General features: G+C 37.2%; 1 non-coding gene across 1 annotated transcript; it reads right to left on the minus strand.

Annotated features, from left to right (window-relative positions):
- Positions 1–19,106: 19,106 nt before the first annotated feature.
- Positions 19,107–19,250, minus strand: LOC142444213 (small nucleolar RNA SNORA48). Its single transcript, XR_012783865.1, has one exon. It is a non-coding gene; the product is annotated as a small nucleolar RNA SNORA48 (small nucleolar RNA).
- Positions 19,251–19,488: the final 238 nt, after the last annotated feature.

The following is a 19,488-nucleotide window of genomic DNA, read 5'->3' on the forward strand; positions in this document are numbered from 1 at the left end:
ATCTTGGGGGCTGTTTTAAATGCGTTGACCTCTGTGTGGTGTTGCCCTATGTGGTGGTTTCCTATTTGTGCTCATTGGGTGTTCTTTTGACCACACTGGGTCGGCTAGGAGTTTTTTGTAGAGCAGTATTTCTTTTAACATATTTTTTCTATTTTCCTTTGTTCAAGAAGACTCTTATTTCACCTTCTGTCCTGATAGATCATTTAGCTGGATAGAGGATTCATAGGTTTGCAATGTTTTCTTTCAACTTTCAAAAGATTTTGCTACATTTTCTCCTCTTTTTCATGGTGTCTGCTGATGAGTATGAGTATATTCTTATTTGGGTACCTTTATAGGTGACTGCTTTTTATTTCCCCAGCTGCTCTCATAATTATCTTCTTTTCCTCAAAGTTGGATAGTTTAACTATTACCACATATAGTTGAATATAGAAAACCAAGGCCAGTGGGTAGGAAGTGTTTGGATCCAATGGCATTGGAAACATCTCAGCACTGGCAGGGGGCTCCATGTGGCTTCTCCTGCACCCAGGGCTGCATCAGGGTAAGTCCATGTGGCTTCTCCTCTGGGATATCTCTCAGGAAGTGATTTTCGCCAGCTGAGGCAGAGAACTAGCTAATGCAGCCGCACACTGGTCTGACCATCAGAGAGCAAGGGACAAGAGAACTAGAAAGGCAAGGCTCACCCAGTCATTTATCAGTCTGTCTTTCAATTAATTCCACATGTTTTTTGGCCAGGTTGGCATAATAAACCTTAACTATCACACCCCTGTGCGTCATGGGAGGAACCCAAGTTTGGCCCCCAACCCCTGCAGTGGGGGTAGGGAAGAGGGGACAATTGGTGGGTGGTGACCATGGCAGTGTTCAGAAGTAGCATGCCTGTCACTGACTGGCGAATCCCTGGGACCAGGCTCAAGATCCCCAGGGCTCTGCAGCGAGGCCAGATATGGGGGAAGGTCACCCACCCCCCAAACCAAGCAAGTACTCAGGATTGCCGTGGGGGTCTTTTCACTTACCAGAACCCGCCCAATCGTCCTCCTGGTCATTGATCTCACTGATAGCCCTGCAACTTCCAATGTGGGCTGCTTACCTTGGGGCCATCATGTCAGAACTCTTTCTCTCATTACGTTTATAAAACCAAAACCATTTAATTAATTAATTAATTAATCTATTTCTTTATAATAACTTTTATGACTCCCACATGCTAGTTTAAGATCCCTGGTAGAGTATCTTCCATGTGCTCAATAGATGAACAAAAGATCACTGATTCAAAGTCATCAGTGGTTCATTCCATAGGAAGAATGTTGTATCCATCTATTTCTACATAGTTACAGCTTAACAAACCACATGGAGCAGTTCTATTGTACCTTATATGATCGTTATGGTTCTAAGTTGACTCAAACAAAAGTCTAAATAAATACAGTCAGTTGGTGTATTGGAAAATGCATTGGGTTCCTAACCTCATGGATAGCTATTTTAACCACCAGCCACTCTGCAAGAGAAAGAAGAGGCTCTCAACGTCCATAAAGAGTTTCTGTTTCAGAATCTCTTGGGGGTAAATCTAACCTGTGCTAAAGGGTCGCTATGAGTCAGAATTGACTGGATGGCAATGCATTTCATGTTTGAATTAGGTAATATTGTTTTCAAGAAGTTTCAATTGTTTGGGATATTCCTGTTATTAAGATGGTATGACAGTGGGTTTGTATTTATTAGAAATAACACAAATATTTTTGAAAAAAATTTTTTGCTTTGCTTTCCCTTCAATGCAATATTCAACAATACAATTGAAAAGTCACGCAATGGGTGTAGGACTTTCTAAATAACCCTTGAACTCTTTGTCCTTCAAGGGGTGAAAATCTCCCCAGTTAACGTGACGATTGTGCAATGTTTTGTGTGCACTCTAAGATAATTTTAGGAGAAAAATCTCTCTTAACTTCTTCACAAAAATTCTTAATGACATTGCTCTCTTTGCGAAGATAAGCTAGGAAATCGCTGATTCTCATAAAGTAAGAACCTGCCAACTGACTGTTTCTGGGTAGTACGAACTTTTCTCAACCAACTTCCAAAGAGAAGAAATTACAGGATTTGCCAAATAATAGTTATTAGTTGGTTCCAAATTTCTCTGAAATAATCTGACCAATGCGAAGAACTAAAATTCATAATTCCTCTTATAACGTGCCATTTCACTGTATTGTTTAGCTTTTCTCTTGCTATCTACTACTCTGGAACTTTTCTGTCTTTTATGAATGCTTTTTTGTGGCACACAAAAGATTGCTCCCTCAAAAGAATGTTATAAGATGCAGGGTAGTCCTCCAGTTTGTGTCAGTTTGGTTCCATAGAAGAGCACATTACTGGCTTTCCTGGAACTAGTGTCAGTTCTGAGCCAGTGTCTAGTGATCCCTGAAAAGTTTGATTATTTCCTTTCCCCCAATGAACAGTCACTCTTGTGAAAGGCCGCAGGTCCCTTTGGGGAAGGCTAGAAGAAAGACCAACAGTATAAACCTTCAGTGATGTAGCAGGGTCCTCCTTACAAGGGACCCAGCCTCCCCTTCATTCAAGGGGTTGTGAGTCTGTAAACTGGCTCAGGTCTGGGAATTGATTATTAATTGTGATCTCTTAAAACAAACTGCCACTCCTTTATTCTCAGGTCCTTCAGGGTGATTTTAACCAACAACCTTTGGTATTCACAGTTGCTAACTGTCAATGCCATCCAGAATCTATAGACTATTGACAATGACGGCTTGATTTTGGGTGCGGGATAAGGCTTATCTTTTGCGCAAGAGCCATAGTCACTAACAAGTAGCAGAAACTCCTGTGAAACGGAATCTTTGAAATCACTCCCATGTGCAATGTCTAACAATTTCTAAACATTTCTTTTACCAAGAATACACAACTTCCAATCCCTCCGGATTGGCAAATCATACCTCATATTAACAAGTATAACTCTTTCCTCCATTATTATTTATTTACATAAAAGTTTAAACTCAGCAACACTTGCAAATCTTCATGAGATAATACTTACAGACTTTCATGATCTCAATAGCATAAAACTAGTATTTTTTTTAAAAACCTGATAATGTTATTTAGACATTTTGAAGATTTCCTTTGGGGTTCAGTAAATATATTCTTTTAAGGCCATTTTGGTAACTATTTTAGGCTTTAAGAGTCAAAAAGTACCTCTCCCTACAATTTGGCTCTGTTGTCAAAGGGTAAAATCAATCATGAAAAACAAACCAAGTGGCCATGAAATTGAGTTTATCTCCTGTCAGCTCCACCTTCTGCTCTTCAAACAACTCTTCATGGTGCTTTCGAAGCTGGGAGATTTGGGGACCAAACTGGCCTGCTGTCTTCCTACATTCCAAACTCCCAACTTGTCGTTCATCCCTCAGTTTTTAGTAACAGAACTGAGCCTCCTGGTACGGCAGTAAATCGTTATTGATAGAAATGGCACGAAGGCTCTTTTCTTTAGGTAGGGGACCTGTTGTAGAACATCGCAACAGTAGGAGCACTGGTGCTGCAGGGGGATAAACGTACCATGCTGCCAACTGTGATCACTGGTTCAAACCCACCAGAGACTTTTTGGTAGAAAGATGAATCTGTCTGCCCTGAACCCATAGAGAGGAGTTCTACTCTTTAATAAAGGTCAATATTAGTTATAATTGATTAGATAACAGTAGATTTGATAATGGTTTTATGAACAGAATAGACATGATAAAAATATGATTATTCTGAAAGGAAAGAAAATATTGATTACCATAACTGTATATTCATATATTAATTCTGTGTCTTAAAGTTATAATCAACTGAAACATAAAAAAACCATCAAATTCCACATCTAAATGTATAAAACTAATTTATACAATAAATACAGAGATGTTTCCAACATTTGTTTCGAGGAAAATTAATTGTGCATATGTTTTGATGTAATGTTGAAGACATACTTGCTAAACTAATAGTTTGTTTCTGCTTTTATAAGCTCTTCATAAGAGGATGATAGCTTAAAAGGCACCCTCTTCCATAAATATATATATTTTTGAAATTATGATCAATATTTTGGATTGGGTGGGGATAGACTTTTCTACATAAGCAAACTGTAGTCAGCGGTCAAACCAGCACGCAGATATCTGGACATACAGACAAATCCAGGGAGACACAGGCTAAAATCTATTTATCTGAAGCTGGAGTTATGAAACCATTAGCAGTGGGAGACACTCAAATGATATCTTTCAATGCGTTCTGGAAACTTAGTACCCACTGAGGACGAGAAAGTCCTCATGTGCCACTTAGGGAGAGGAGCCCTAGAGGTGTGGCTGCTACTTGTTGGGCTGGGAATGGGGTAGTCGGCAGTTACAAACCACCAGCAGCTCCTCAGGAGAAAGAATGGGCTTTCCATCCCTGTTGACAGTTACAGTCCAGAATGCCGTGAGGAATTGCTCTAAGTCAGCACCGAATTGATGGCAGTGAGGCCATCAGAAAAGAATTATCTAATAAGTTAGATGGGGGAGGAAAGAGTAATAGGATTAAAAATAGGACATTGTCTCTATAAAACATGACTGCAAAGGAACAGGCCTTAACAGGATCACAACCAACTAGAGAAAAGACACTGCTCTCAGTCGAGTGTTCTCCCTCACTTCGTTTAAGCGTAGGAGAACTCGGGAATACTTGTGAATATCACAGTCCAGAGACACAGACCCAATAACAGACCGGCATTTGATAATATATTGACAAAGTTCTTCAGTTATCACTTCCTGTATCGTCAAACTTGCTGTTTTACTGATTAATTCTACCAATAAAATATACTAATACTCTACAATCTTTTCCAGAAAATAGAAGCAAATTAACATGTTGTATCTCAATCCATGAAGTCAGGTTTACATGAAAACAAACACCATATACAGATCATATAAATATGGACAAAGAAAGCTCAATACTTCTCTGATAAACATTAATAGAAAAGCCAAAATAATAACACATGAAATGAAAATATGTATAAAAAGAATTATCTATTACAATCAAGTGGAATTTATTCCAGGTGTAAATTCAATTTAACATTCAAAAATCAATCTAGGCAATCAACTGGCTAAGGAGAAAATTAAATTACTTAATAATTAACTCAGAAAAAAAATTAACAAAATTATAATCAATTACTAACAGCAGACTAAAAATAGAGAAACACTTCTTTCAACTTGATAAAAGAAATTTACAAAATCCTATAGTTAATATCATGCTTAGGAATGAGAGAATAGAAATTTTCCCCATAAGATCAGGAACAAACCAACAATTTCAATGCTCAATTTGGTTCAATATCATATTAGAACTCCAAATGCATTTGAGCAACGATGATACAATATGGATTAGTTTAAATAAGGTGTTTTGTCTAATTTTCTGTGTAATGAACAATGAATAGCAATTTTATGGGAAACCAAAGTGATCTCAATAAATGCCTAATTGATGTATAATTACTTAAACATTAATTATAGTAAAATTAGTGTTGGAAATACTTTCAGATACATAAGCCTAAAACAACTCACTTCAATGGAGTCCATTCTGACTTATGAAGAACCTACACCACTGAGTATAACATTCTTTGGGTTTTTAAGGATGCAAATCTTCATAGGAGCAGAGAACTTTATCTTTCTCCCAAAGGGTAATCAACTTGCCCTCAGGAGCATGGATGCTTATAAATATATGTCAATGCTATAGCTATCTTGTATTACAAAATAAACTAATTTACATGACTTTAAATTGAAGAATATGTTGTTTTAAAATTGTTTCATTTAATCTGACAGTTTGTCACTTTTGTGACTATTGCTGAGCTTCTGGAAGCTATGCCATTGGTACTTCAAATATCGGTAAGTCCCTCAAGGTGAAAATTTTTCCAGGTGAATCCAGACTAAGACAAGAGAGGAAAGATGACCTGATTTACTACTGTAAAAAGTTAAAACTTTATGAATAGTACTAGATCATGGTATAATATAGTTCTGAAGATGAGCCTCCCAGAGTTGAAGGCTCTCAGAATGCAACCAAGGAAGAGCTGTCCCCTCACTGTGCAGGCTACTGAATGATGTAGTTTGAGAAAAGTTTGTGAGATTTTCATTTGCTGATGTAATATGACTCAAAGTACAAAAGAGCAACTGTAAACGTCCAATACTAATTGGAACTTGGAATGCACAATGAACAATTCTAGGAAAGTTAAAATAATAACAAAATGGAAAATATAAATATTTACATAATAGGTATTAGCAGCTTAAAATAGTCAGGTAATTGCTATTTTGAATTGGACAAACATGGTTTACTAAGAAAAAAATCACAATTGAATATTCATATTCATTGCAACTAAAAATTTTAAGATCTCTATAGAATAGAAATAAGTACTCTCAGTGATAAAGAATTATCAAAATAATTATCATATAAGAACAGTAAATATAACTATAACTAAATATATCTACCATTTATTAAGGTCCAAAGTAAAAGAATAAGATAGAATTTTATCAACTTCTGTAATCTGAAATTGACCAAGTTTGTGTTTTGACATTTACTGGCGGTTTGACTATAAATTTGGAAACAAAGAAGGTGGTAATATGACTTTGCTCATAATAATAACATGGGACTACATGATAGAATTTTCCAAGAATGATAAATTATTCATTACCAATACCTTTGTTCAATAACACAAATGGTAACTCTATATGTTGATCTGGCAGGAAGGAAAATCTAGGTATCAAACTGACTACAAAATTGGGACAGATGATGTGGAAGTTCCTATATCTGTCTAAACTAGGCCAGGGGTTGACTGTAGAACAAGCCATAACTTGATCCTGTGTAGTTTCAAGTTGACAATGAAGACAATTAAAACATGTAAAAGAAGGATATTTTGTGCATTATATCAGCAATAAAAACACTTCAATTATGCATTTGACCAACTGATAACTAATAATGCCAGACAAGTTTTAGAATGACAATCAAGGGCATCAAGAATACAAAAAATACCCAAATGTTATTAAAAATATAGGAAAATAAAAAAAGACCAAAATAGAGGTCATAAAAGACTGAACAAATCTCAAGGATGTAGCTATTGTGTAATTTTATAACAGTGTTATTGGTATCACATGCAAGTAAAACTGCTGAAGATCATACAACAATGGTTGTAGGACATGCGAATGGAGATCAAGGATTTCAGCCTTCAAAACGGGCTACAGCTCAATGACAAGAAGAGCAGCATCCTTACAACTGGACCAACAGGTCCTTTTTGCTTTTCTAATTCTAGGGCTATTCTCATTCCATTCTTATAGTTTACTTTGTTTTCTCCAACTGCTCTTTGAAATTACCTGATCAGCTCTTTCGCTTTGTAATTCATGACTTTTACCTTAGCTAGTCCACGATCAAAACAAGTTTCAGAATTTATTCTGACTTCTTCTTTGATCTCTTCTCTTTTTCCTGCCCTTTTAATGACCTTTGGATTACTTCATGTCCTTGATGTTATTCCACAACTCATCACTAGTGTTCAGTGCGTCAAATCTATTCTTGAGATATTCTGAAAATCCATGTGGGATATACTCAAGGCAGTATGTTGGTATTTCTGGACTTGTTTTAATTTTCTTCAGCTTCACCCTTACATATGCACAATTAGTGGTCCCTTCTATATTTAGCTTTCCTTTGTTTTAGCTGCTTCTCTCTCATTTCTTCCCCAAAATGTAATGCAACATTATTTCTGCATATTTCATCTGAAGAAGTTCATGTATATGATCGCCTACACAAAATCCTATCATGCAATCTCCAGCTTCATTTCTATCATCAAAACAATATTTTCCGACTACTGTTTCTTCTTGGTTTCCAACGTTTGTACTCCAATTGTCAATAATTATCAGTGAACTCTAATTGTATGGTCAACCAATTTCAAACTGAAGATATTGGTAAGCTCTATCAAGGCCTGCATCATTAACTTTATGGTGGGTATCTAAATTTGAAAATTAATTGCATTGACGGGATTTCCTTGAATGCAAAAACATATCATCATCTCATAGATAGCTTTATACTTCAAGATAGATGCTCAAATGTTCTTTTTGATGATAAATATGATGTCATTCTTCTGAAATATGTAAAGCATTATTGTCTGATTCCAGATGTCCAATATTAGTCCACTTCAATTCAATAATGCCTAGAATATCATTCTTTATGCATTTCATTTCCATTTTTATGACTTCCAATATTCTTAGATTTATACTTCCTATACTCAATGTTCTGATTATTAATAGATATTTGCAGATGTTTCTTCTAATTTTGAGTCATGCCCTATCAAAAAATGAGGTACTCAAAGCCCTTCCCTCCCAAAGGTTTCATTTCATTCAGTTCACTATGGTCAATCTACTTTGAGAAGTCAGCTCTTCCCCAGTTATATTTTGGGTGTCTGCTGATCTTAGGGACAAATCGCTGGCAATGTGCTGCTGCTACTCATGAAGTGTTTTGCATCTGACAATGTTCTGCTGCTATCCATAAGCTTTTCCGTGACTAATTCCTCTGAAGTGCACAGTTTATTCCTCCTTCATAATTTGTTCTTAGTCTGGAAGCTATGATGAAATATGTTTATTTGGGGGGACCCTGCTGGTATTTGAAATGCCAGTTCCTTAAATTCCAGCTTCATAGCAACATGCAAACCACCATAATATGACAAAATGACAAATAGTGATTCCTAGCAAATAATGAAGCATATAATATTCATTTTATATATGGTGAATACAGTAAATATATAAGAATAAATATTTTTGAAAGTTTTATGAGTAAGAAAATTACATTTCTCTTTCATTTGTTCACAGTTTTATTATGTATATTCAAGAGTAATCTTTTTAGGTAGTTTTAATAGTGCAAATATAGGAAGATTTCTAAGATTAAATGTTTACTCATTGTCAGAGGCTTTCCAGATTTGTTTGTGGTGCAGTTAAATTACTTGATTTAGCTATTCTATCCATAGGCTTTGTAAATTCCACCAAATGACAGTGTGAGCAGGAAATCATATGTAGACATGTCTTATTTGGGGATTGGTTAGTTTTGATAACTTGCTGGGAAGATGAGAAACACAAATAGAGAATCCACAGTCTTCAAGAAGGAAGAATGAGCACATGGGAGATCCTTTCATGAGTGACAGAGGCAGCAGATGCAACCACAGCGGGATCCCAGGCCTACAAAAGGGGTTAGCTGAGTCTCTTTGGTCAGGAGGTGGGGTTGCAGAGAGAAGTGCCTTGTGGGCATTCCTACTTACTAAAGCAGCTTTGTTGCACTTGCTGGAGCTGGGCAGATGCCAAGGTCTTGTGTGGCAGAGGATGAGAGCCATTCCTGCCAGCATGTCGGAGAAGAGATGTTCAGAACAAAAATAATTGTATTCTTATAATTTTTCAACCTGTTAGCTTTCATAATAAAACTCCACAATTGTTTGGCCGGTTACTCCCGTGTGACCATTGCAATAGATTATTGAAATCAGTAAATAAACAAGGTAATCTCTTAGTTCTAATGTCAAAATTTTAATATTTATTAATTTTACTTACTTCATTCATGACCACCCAAAACAGTTGGCATATTTGAGCTTATTGTTTTTGTCCCATAAGAAGGCTTCATTTATACACCTGAATATATTCAATAGTTATTTAGTAATTTCTCAGGAGGTTTTATTTTCTTCATAAATTAAAAACATGTTTGAGAGAGTTTGCATAAGTCAGAGAGCATTTTTAAATACACCAAAGGAACATTGCATCATGTTTAATTCATTCTTTCTACAAAATCCACAAACACAGAGATCCATTGAGAAAACTAAACTTAAAAAAAAGGTCCAAATGAAATTGTTTAGGCTAAAGAGCTGAAGTCAGTGGGTTAGAAAAGAGTATTTCTCCTGTTGGGATCAATAACCTTTCACAGGTCATGGGATATGAGTCAGAAGAGATTTCATCCTCTAACAAAAGGGCTTTTCTTCTAAAAGGAATTCATTGACTTGATCAGAAAGAATAATAGACATCATTCTTCATAGCATACACAAACTTAGTATATTTTTAAATGATGATATATTTGAGCTTATTTTCTCTTACACCTGGTCAGTCATTGGTGTCTGTTATCACACATGATGACTAAAATAAAAACAATCTTCAAAACATAAAGCTTAAGTAAACATTTGTCAAAAAAACATTTTAAAAGGATGGACTTTGGGGGCAGGACGTGGAACCCCATCAGACTCGTCCGGAAAACACTCCTAAAGGTCAACAAACATACTTTGAACTATTAACAGGCCTTTTTTGTTGTTGTTGTTTGCTGTCTTTTTAATTTTTCTTTATTTTTTCTCTTCTTTTAAATTTTGTATGTCAGTGGCTTTTTTGTTAGTTAGCATGTCAGTGTTCCTACCGTAGTCACATGTTCTTATGTGCCACTTTGCTGCTGTCAAAGTCATCACCAATTTTATGCACATATTAATATGTCTGCAGGTCCACCTAGACAAGTTAGGCTGGACAAACAATGTGAGAAGAAAATAACGGGATCGATGGTCTCGGGGGTGGTGGTGGTACATGGGAGAATGGGAGGTGGGGGAAGGGAGGAGGTGTTGGCCAACCCAGGGACAAGGGAACAATGAGTGGTTCAATACCAGTAGCAGGGAGGGGCTGGAAGGATTGGTAGGGAGTGACCAAGGGCAAGGTAACTGAGAGGAATTACTGAAACCAGAATGAAGACTGATCATGGTGAGACAGGAGGAAAGCGTAAGGAAATAGAGGAAAGGAGTAGGAGGCAAAGGGCATATATAGAAGCCTAAATACAGACATGCACATATGTAAATATATTTATGATTATGGGGGAAATAAGGTGCATATATTTATAGGTTTGGTAGTAGGGTAGCAGGTGGACATTGGGCCTCCTTGCACGCATTCCCTTAACACAAGAGCACCTTGCTTAGCTAAACGGTCATTTCATGATACCCACCTTCCTGGCATGATCGCTGAAGACAGATGTGTGCATAAGCAAACGTGGTGAAGAAAGCTGATGGTGCCGGCATTCAAAAGATATAGCATCTGGGGTCTTAAAAGCTTGAAGGCAAACAGGCGACCATCTAGCTCAGAAGAAACAAAGCCCACAGAGAAGAAGCACACAAGCCTAAGTGAACATGAGGTGCTGAAGGGATCAGGTAGCAGACACTAAAGAACAAAAACCATCATTGTGTGATCACCTTACCCACATAAATGCTGAAGATGAATGTGCACATAAGTAAGTGTGGTGAAGAAGCGTGATGATGCCGGCTATCGAGATATATAGTGTCTGGGGTCTTAAAGGCTTGAAAGTAGATAAGCGACTATCTAGCCCAAAAGTAACAAAGCCCACACCAACATGCGTGATCATGAAGGGCAGAGGGGACCAGGTTTCAAGCACCAAAGGCGGGAGTGAAAAAAACTCATATCATCTTGAATGAGAAAGGTGCGTGATGGGACCCAATGCCCATCTGTATTCAACTGGACATCCTTTGCATAGGGGTAGTGGGGAGGAGATGATCCATTCAGGGTTCAGTGTAGTAATAATGAAACTCATAACTTTCTCTAGTTCTTAAACGCTTCCTCCCCCCAACTATCATGATCCCAATTCAACCTTGCAAACCTGATTAGACTAGAGAATTCTCAGAGGTACAGATGGGAACTGGAAACACAGGGAATCTAGGACAGATGAACCCCTCAGGACCAGCGGGGAGAGGTGCGGTACCAGGAGGGAAGGGAGGATAGAAAGAGTGAACTGATCACAAGGATCTACATATAACCTCCTCTCTGGGGGATGGGCAACAGAAAAGTGGGTGAAGGGAGACGCTGGAAAGTGTAAGATAATATAAAATAATAATTTATAAATTATTAAGGGTTCATGAGGGAAGGGGGATTGGGGAGGTGGGGGAAGGAAAATGAGGATCTGATTCCAGGAACCCAAGTGGAAAGTGAATGTTGAGAATGATGAGGGCAACAAATGTATAAATGTGCTTGTATGTATGGATTGTGATAAGAGTTATATGAGCCCCAATATTATGACTTAAAAAATTAGGTCATATTAATTTTTCAACTACAGCATTTGCTTTCATTTCTAAGAATACTGGTAATCTATTCAATAATTAACTTATAAAAAAACAAGCAATTTATTTCAATGTAGGTGTAGTCCTACAGTATACATAGTTCATACTGAATTTAAATCGAATGTTTAATAGAAAGAGCTATTTTTATGGAAATACACTTTAAAATTTCTATATTTTAAGTAGACATGTTACTTAATTACTAATATGGGTGCTTAATAAATAAAGCATAAATAAAGAGTAATCATTCATTCAAACAGCAATATTTATAAAGTATATCTTATATAGCAGTCACTGTGCCATGTACTGATAATAAATAAATAAAAATTTAGGAAACAACAAATAAAAAATGCATCTGATCAAGGAATTATAATTATAATGAAAAGAAAATGATGTGCTGAAATAATATTGAATCAGTAATAGAGAATACAGTAAAAATAACTATAAATTATTTGAATATTAGTTAATATTTCTTTAGACAATTTGTTGGGAAGATGTTTTTTATATAAATGACTTCACGAGTAAAAGTAAAATTATGAAGCATGGGACATGTTCTGAGTGCTGCAGGTGATACCTTTTCCTAGTTTAACACACTCTCCCTCATTGTCCTTTGCTGACCCGCCTCATCTCAGAATAGTCTGTCCTTAGCAATTCACACAGCCTGGTCACAAAAACTGGCTCTTTACTTAATCTCTTTCTCCTAGTATTTCTCCCGGAATTCCATATATTGGATCTCTTTAAAGCAATGGAACGTTTTGTATCAGTTCTGTGGGCTAGATATCGAAATATAGGATATGGACTATATTGTGGTTTCTGTCCATAGTGAGTTTGTTGTACTGTGGTGATTTTCTGTTATGGTAATAAAAATATGTCAATAACATTTCAAGAAGGTGGAGGTAAAATACATTCCACAGTGCCCCACCTTTCCAGACTTATCAGGCACATCTGACATCAATCACCAACCCTTCCCCTTATTATATTCCCTACATCCCAGGGTTTTTAAATTTACTGCATTGGATACTCAGAACCCACAGCATAAATGGAAATGACTCATGTCTTGTGGGGGCTGGTAAACCCCTAATCTAAAACTCAGATGTCTTATGAAGGTTCTTCTTTATCTCTAAAGCTGTGGAAGGTGCCAACAACTGGAGGTTCAACAGAGAAAGCAGACACAGGATCCTAAGGACAGCCTCCACTCCTTGCTCTTGCTGATCATAAAATCCCCCCTCTATCCCAGATAGCTCATTTTATACCCAGCAGTATGTCAATCAGAATAAATCCTGTTACCAAGCACTTACAACTGAATCCAATCAGTCTCTTTCCCCACCTTCTATTACTCAGACCACCAGAAAAGGTCTTATGGTGAGGGTTACAAAGAACATGGCTGTCCTGCATTCATCATGAAAACAAAATGTTGTTATTGTTAAGTATCATGGAGTCAGTTCTGACCTATAAGACCCTATGCAGAACAGAATGAATGCTCCACTGTCCTGCCCATCCTCACAATTGTTCTATGGCCGAGCCCATTGTAGCTGGCACAGTGTCCATCCATTTCCTGAAGGACCTTCCTCTTTTCTCTGTCCCTTCACTTTACCAAGCATAATTTTCTTTTCCAAGGACTGGTTTCCTGACAATATGTCCAAAATACATATGATGAAGTCTTACCATCCTTGCCTCCAACGAGCGGTCTGGCCATCCTTTGTCTAAGATAGATTTGTTTTTCCTCTTAGCAGCTCATGAGAGTTTCTATATTCTTCTCCAGCTTCACTATTCAATTATATCAATTATTCTTCCAGCTTTCCTATTCAGTAGCCACAGTTCACATGCATATGAGACAATAGATAATGCCATGGATTGAGTCAGGCACACCTATGTCCTCAAAGTAAATCCTTGCTTTTAAACACTGAAGAAGCCTGGAGCTGCAGATTTACCTCCTGTGGTACATCCTTTGAAACCTTCACTGCTGCTTCCATGACACTAATTCTTTAACAATTTCAAACTCTTCTCCATTCATCACGATGTTACCTGTGGGTCCAGTTGTGAGGTTTTGGGTCTTCTTTATGTTGAGTTGTTATCTACACTAAAGGATGGCATCCTGCAGTCTCTGACCTTCATCAGCAAGTGCTTCAAGCCCTCCTCAGTTTCATTAAGCAAGGTGGTGTCATCTGCACATCACAGGTTGTTAATAAATCCTTCTCCAATCCTGATGCCACATTCTTCATCATAAAATCCCATTTTTTGGTTTATTTGCTCAGTATACAGATTGAATATGTGCAGTGAGGGGGTGCAACCCTGACATACATCTTTCCTGATTTAAAGCTATGTGGTATTCTCTCGTGTTTACCTGCCTTTTGACCAATGTACAAGTTCTGCATAAGTACAATGGAGTGTTCTGAATTCCCATTTTTCTCAAGGTGATCCATAGTCTGTTTTTATCCACGTAGTCAAATGCCTTTGCATAGTCGATAAAGGACAAGTAAACATCTTTATGGTATTCTCTGTTTGAGATAGGATCCACAATGATACTCCTTGTCCCATGCCATCTTCTGAATAATCCTTGAACTTTTCGCAGTTCCTATCAATGTACTGCTGAAATTGTGGTTTGGTTTGATGATTTTCAGCAAAATTTTACTGCCAAGGGATGTCAATAATTTTGTTCTTGCTGGAATGGGAATTCTTCCACTCAGTTGTCCAAGTAACTGTTCCAAATTTCCTGGTATAGACAAATTAGTTCTTCCAATGCTTTCAGCTTGTTAAAACATTTTGATTCGTATTCCATCAATTCCTGGAGCCTTGTTTTAGATAATCCATTCAGTATAATTTGAACTTCTTCCTTCAGCACCATTTACTCTTGCTCATATACTACCCCTGAAATTGTGGACTGTGAAATAGTTCTTTTTTTTAGGTTGAGATTTAATGCATATATCATGCCATTCTAAATTTCAATCACGTCAAGTAGAATGTAAAATGTCTATCACAATTGGCTTCCACATATTCTTTCCTGCATGGACTCCTTGATATCACCTCCTTTTATGCACCCCCCCCCCCACACACACAGTTTGGGACAGTGACTGTGTACTCTTTCCATCTTCTCTTAGTGCTTCCTGCATCATTGAATATTTTGCCCATAGAATCATTCAAGATTTCAACTTGAGTCGTGGTTTGTTTCTTGCGTGTTTTCCATTTAAGATATGCTGAACTTGTTCTTCCCTTTTGAGTTCTAATTCTTGGTCTTTGCACATTTTTTATTATCTTTGCCTTCATCATCTTGAGCTACTCTTTGAAATTTCCTGTTCATCTTTTTTGACTTCATCCTTTCTTCCATTTGCTTTAGCTACTCTGTGATTAAAAGCAAATTTCAGAGCCTCTTATAACATCCATTTTTATCTCTTATCTTTTTCTTTTTGTCTTTTTAATGATCCCTTTCTTCATTTATGATGTTTTTAATGTCTTCCCACAACTCCTCAGGACTTCTGCCATTCTGGTTGGATAGACTCACATTCATGTTTTGGTTCTTGTGGATGTTTTAATTTTTTTCATCTTTATCTTGAATTTATTTTTGAGCAATTATGGTCTATTCTATGAAAATCTGCCCTGTTTTGAGATTTTCCATCATGTTTTGCAAGAGATGTACTTAGTGTGATTTCTGTGTATTCCATCTAGAGAATTCCATGTGTAAAGTCACCTATTATATTGTTGAATAAAGTTGTTTGCTATGGACAAGCCATTGGTTTTGCAAAATTCTTTCACAGGACCTCCAGCTTAGTTTCCACCACAAAGTCCATATTTCCCAGCTACTTTTCCTCTTTCTTTCACAATCACCAGTAATTACCGATGCATTTGATTACATGTTTTATCAATTCCCAACTGAAGTTCTTGTTTGAATTCTTCAATTTTTTTCATCAGTAGGTTTTCTGATTGATGGAAAAATGTGAACATCAGTGGTAAAATTGGCTTTCTTGGAAGGTCAGTACATAAAATCCTATTATAGACAAACTCAGCTTCATGGTCGATTTTGCAATGTCCATTCTGGCAACAAATGCCACACCATTCTTTTAGATTGTGTTATTCTCAGAGCAGTAAATCAGATAATTTTCTAATTCAAAGTGGCCAATACCAGTACCTTCCACCTCACTAATACTTAGTATATCAATATTTTTGTGCTTCATTTCATTTTGACCACTTATCATTTTTCTAGTTTCATACTTCCCATATTCCTAATTTTGATCATCTGCATATTTTGGTAGCTATTTATTTTAACTTTGAGTCATAGCCCATCAGAAAATGTAGATCCAGAAGGCTCCCCTATTTCAGGCTTCTCTCCATTCACATGCCACACTGAATTCCACTTTGAGAAATCAGCTCCTTCTTGGTCACATTATGAGTGCTGTCCCACCTGAGGAGACCCTCTTCTGAAGCTATCCCTGAAGATGTTCTATTTCCATTCATTAGGTCTTCAGTATCTGCAAATGTTTAGTAAGGTAGGCACGTTTTCAAGCAGCTCTTTCTTCCAAAGTGGAGAGCCAACTCCTTTGGTTGTCTGTCAGTCTATAAACTGCTGTGGCCTGTCCCCTTTGAGGGACCCTATTGACATTTGAAATACCAGTGACAAAGCTGTCAGCATCACAGAAACACAGAAGCCACCACTATATGATGAAATGACAGCCCAGAGGTGGAGGACAAGATGAGGTCTCTGGAAAGAAAATCCAAGGAAACATGGAGTCAGTCACTTATAGAGACACACCTGTCAGCTCTACAGAACACGAATGTGCTCCTGAGTTTCCTCAAGGCGGTTCTTCAGTTGCTGCAGCTTGATATGTGCTGTGTGTGTTCTTCCATTGTTATTTTCTAATTCAAAGTATCTGCACTTTTCATTTAAATAATTTTTTTCTTCTTGAGAAAGCCTTTGAAATTTTCTGTTCAACTCTTTAATTCATCATTTCCTCCCATTTGTTTTAGCAACTGGAAGTCACAGTAAATGTTTGAGTTTATTTTGACATCTCTGTTGTTTTTTATTTCTCTTTAATGATCTTTTTTCATTTTTATTATATTAATATCTTGATGTCATTCCACAATTCACCTATTCCTCATATTATTGTCACTTCAGCAGATCTGTTCTTTAGGTGGTCCCTAAATTCAAGTTGAGCACACACAATGTCCTATTTTGGCTTTCATGGTCTTGTTTACGTTTTTTCAGCATCAAACTACATTTACAAATGAGCCAGAGATGAATTCTGGCAGTTAGTTTCTATCTTTGTATAGGCTGATGATTCTGTGTTTCCCCAGTAGTTGAGGTTAATTTGATTTCTTCATATATCATCTGGTAAGATCATATAGCTATTCTTTATGTTGTTGATAAAGGGGTAATTTTTAATGAAAATCTCTTTGGATTAATTTTCATCACCAGAGCCATATATTCTACCTATTACTCTTCTTCGTTTATTTTAAGCTTTCACATTCTAATCAACAAAAATAATTGATACATCTTATTGCATGTGTGATATATTTCAGATTAAAGACATTAACAGAGTTCTTCAATTTCTGCATCATTGGATTTACAGATTGATGTATAAGTTTGAATAAAAATTGTATTACTGATCTTTCCTGTAGGTATTTTTCATTGTCTCATAGGTCTAAAAAAGTTGGACATTGAATAAGGAAACCAGAGAAGAATGGTTGCTTTTGAATTGTAGTGTTGGGGATGAATATTAAAGGACCATGGACTGCTGGAAGGACAAAAATATGTGCCTTGGAAGAAGCACAGCACGATCCCTGTGGGTTGGAGCTGACTTGATGGCACCTAGCAACAACAGCAGCCACACTATTGAAATTTCTATTTGCAAAATAGTATGAGAAATATCAGCCTTGTTTATGAAAGAAAATACACTTGGGCAAAAGGATCCATTGGATCGATCAACATAAATTCAACCAAATAGTAATGACAAATATTTGGGGAGGAAAATGGCCATAAAATGGCCAAAGCTATCCCTTAAAGTTATATGAACCCAACAGTTACGTTGCATTGAGGAACCCTGGTGGCTGGGGACTGCATTCTGAGCAGTTCTAAACCACCACCACGTTGCCAGAAAAAGATGAGGCTTAAACATGTGCAGACTCAGAAACCCTCTGAGGAAGTTCTTCTCTGTCCTCAGGGTCACTATTGTTAGAATTTGTTTGTTTGTTTGTTTCTGAGAAGGAACACTGGTTGTACTGCTGAGTAAGCATTGGGTTGGAGTCTTAACTCCAAGTTCTAAGGTTGAAACCCACCAGTTACTTATTCAGAAGACAGATGGGGCCATCTGCTCTTGCACCAAGTAAGAGTGTCAGAAACCAATATAAGGTCGCCATGAGTCAGAATCAACTTCGTTGCTGTGGGATTGGTTGTGAGTGGTTTAGTTACATTGCATTAGTATTGTAAGTGAACTTGAAATGATATAAAGTATACATAGCTATTCTGACACCAATCATTTCTCCTACATCATTCTATTTCTATGCTGGGGTCAATAATTTGTTTCAGTGGCCACAAAATCTCATAGTTCATATAAAAATAGGACACCAAATCTAAAGTCACTGCCTGTGAGTTGACTCCGACTCTTAATGGCGCTGTAGGATGGAGTCCTGTAGTTCAAATTAACCCTTTGCCATCTTAACTGTTGTTGTATTTGAGTCAATAGTTGCAACCACTGTGCTAATCCAGCTCCTTGAACGCCCTCCTCTTTTCATTGAGCCTCCACTGGACCAGGAAAGATGCCCTTTGCTAATATCTGTTCCATCCTGATAAGTTGTCCCAACATGCCCCAAAGCAACCAACACCAGTGTCCTTGAGCCCTGCTGTTACGGTCACTTAGTCAATCTGTCTCTTTGAGTGTCTTCTCTCTTTTTTTGATAATGTGCTTTCTATTTTACCAAGAATGCTGCTCTTCTCCAAGGACGAGTCACTCCTGTCCTTCTCCAAAGACTAACCATATCTCAAATAATTAAGACTAAGTCTTATCAATTTTCTCTTTTAGAGAGGATATACTGGACATCTTTTTTTTTTTAATGTGTCCTAGGCATGAAACAACTCTGGCCACAATCTAGGCATCAAGCTAGAATGAACAAAGGGCTGCCAGTCGGCTCTGGCCCTGACTGATATAAGAGTACCACCACCAATCAGGTGTCACTTTTCCCTTAGCCAGGGGTAACTGGACATCTTTTAACACAGATGTGTGAGATATAATATATGCCATAAACCTTAAACCGTTTTGAAATACTGAATTCACATTGGTGGAAACAGCAGACTGTAGCTACCCATGAAGCCATTCTATCTTATCATAATTCATCTGGGGATAGGCTATCTATTTGCCATTCACCCAGACCTAGGCCATCAGGTTCCCTTTCCTCAGATCAGTAGGCATTTTCTCTCTCACTCCTAGCTACAC

Source organism: Tenrec ecaudatus, chromosome 3 (genome assembly GCF_050624435.1).
Source record: "Tenrec ecaudatus isolate mTenEca1 chromosome 3, mTenEca1.hap1, whole genome shotgun sequence".
Classification (NCBI taxonomy): domain Eukaryota; kingdom Metazoa; phylum Chordata; class Mammalia; order Afrosoricida; family Tenrecidae; genus Tenrec; species Tenrec ecaudatus.